A 2,128-nucleotide genomic window follows, 5' to 3' on the forward strand; every position below is an offset into this window, starting at 1 on the left:
TTTTTTTTATGGTCACAATAGACATTTATTTAAAGAGAGGCCTCTGCAGAGCAAATAATTCTTAAATTGTGATTCAAGCTGAAACTTCATAAAAACATGCTAAGACCAGGCACATCCACAGATCTCAACTACAAGATCACTTCTTTGTCCATTCTTCTTTCTCTTTTCTTTCCCGAATAACCTCTTTCAGATAGGGTTCAAGGTAGAATTTGTCCTCCTCATATTTTGTCCACTGCTCCTTAGGCAAGATCTGATGCCTCATGGTCAGGTCCAGAGCTCTCTTAATTCGAAACATTCTGTCATTCTAAATATTCTCAGGAAGCCTTCTTATGGCTTCTTTCACATCTTCAGTCTTGTATATTGTATCATCTCGCATTAACCCCAGTTTGTTGAATCCTGCAGCATTATAATACCATTTTCGAAAACCATCCAGCCACTTGCTTGACGCTCGCTGCAACTGCAGGTCGGCCCGCCATTTTAAATAGTTGTGTTTTTAATGCAAATCTTCTACCAGGTAATGGCTGCTCCTTTTCAAAGTTAGGATATCTATATCTTTTTCAATTATATTTATATTTTCAAATGTCAATTATTAGTTCTACTTTTGCCTTTCTTTAATTGTATCACTGCTCTAATCTCTTATTTGTGTTATTCTATGTATTTACCAGTCATTAAGAATTTCTTCGCATTTTCCTCAGGAGTTGGGTTTTTTGTTTGTTTGTTTTTGTTTTTGTTTGATTTTCTATTTAGAGCACTTTCTTCTGTAGCTCAGGCTTTCCTCACTCAATGTAATTGGGAATTGCTTGATCATTTAATCCTGACTGTGCTGTTAAGGACTGGGAAGACAGTCCTGCCATTCCTTCTATTTTGGGTCTTCTCTGGTCAGTGAGAAAGAAAAATAGACCAGTGAATGAGTATCCTCCAAACTCTCTGCCACTTATTTGGAACTTACAAGTCAGGAAACTTGGTGGTGACCACCCTCTTAAGCAGGGAAAACTGATAATCCAGATGGTTCCAATTATTTGTTTTGAGATATTGCTGAGCACCAGGCAGTGGTGGCATACTCCTTTAATCCCAGCACTTGGGAGGCAAAGGCAGGCAGATCTCTCTGAGTTCAAGGCCAGCCTTAACTAAAGAATGAGTTCCAAAAAAGGCATCAAAGTTACACAGAGAAACCCTGTCTTGAAGAAAAAAAAAAAGGAAAAAGGAAAAAAAAACCTGCTGATCAACAAGAATTAATAGAAGACTGGTGAATAAAAACTGTGTATAAGATAATGAAATAAATTAATATTTCCTAGGTAGAATTGGTTAAACTAAATCTTAGAGAAAACACAAGATAGTCTTCATATGGCCTCACTACTATAACCATGCTTTTGGTTTTAATGGGTGTAAGCTGGCAATACAAAGAAACAGCAAATACATAATCAAGCATCATCAAATTGATGTATACAGCCTCCAGTAACAACACAACCAAAAATCCTTCTTTAAACTGTAATGCTCTAGCTTATGATAGAGAGATCTTCACACAGAGGGTCTTTCTATCTTCTCCATGGAAGAGCAACCCATCACTTGTTTTTAATATGCACATGTGACCAAAAGAGTATACAATAAATAGTGAATGAATATTTGTGTTATAGCACCCTAATCTTAACAGCCCTGGCTAACATACTACTTACCTTTGGGTTATTTGAGAAGCAGCACACACTTAGCTAAATTTTACTTTGTGTGACTATCTCCTAATCATTGGTAAATCTTTTATGTCACCAATTCCATCTTTATATATATATTACAGCTTAGTAGTAGAATGCTGTCCAGTATATGAGAAGAGTATTTAACTCCAAATGAATCTTGCATCTAAATGCCAAATTAAAAATTGCAGAACTTATAGAAAACACTAGAAACTTGTCCTCTTTGAGCCTGGCAACCTGTATAGGCCTTGGAAGGTTTCTCTAAGTCCCTGATGTATTGAGAAAGAAATAGAGCTCCTTCTCTAAAACAGGGAATAAACTTTGTAGAGCTGGTATATGTCTTTGGTATAAAGGGTGGCTTCTGATCATGAGAATGCACCACTTTCTACACATGGGGATGTGATTATCAGCCCAAGACTACTGTGGATGTTGTTTATAGAGTC

The 2,128-nt window shown here is 36.7% G+C and overlaps 1 pseudogene; it reads right to left on the reverse strand.

Moving 5' to 3' along the window:
* On the reverse strand, positions 1–476 carry LOC102927892 (cytochrome b-c1 complex subunit 7 pseudogene; annotated as a pseudogene).
* Between the last annotated feature and the right edge of the window lie 1,652 nt (positions 477–2,128).

This window comes from Peromyscus maniculatus, chromosome 18 (genome assembly GCF_049852395.1).
Source record: "Peromyscus maniculatus bairdii isolate BWxNUB_F1_BW_parent chromosome 18, HU_Pman_BW_mat_3.1, whole genome shotgun sequence".
NCBI classification, from domain to species: Eukaryota; Metazoa; Chordata; class Mammalia; order Rodentia; family Cricetidae; genus Peromyscus; species Peromyscus maniculatus.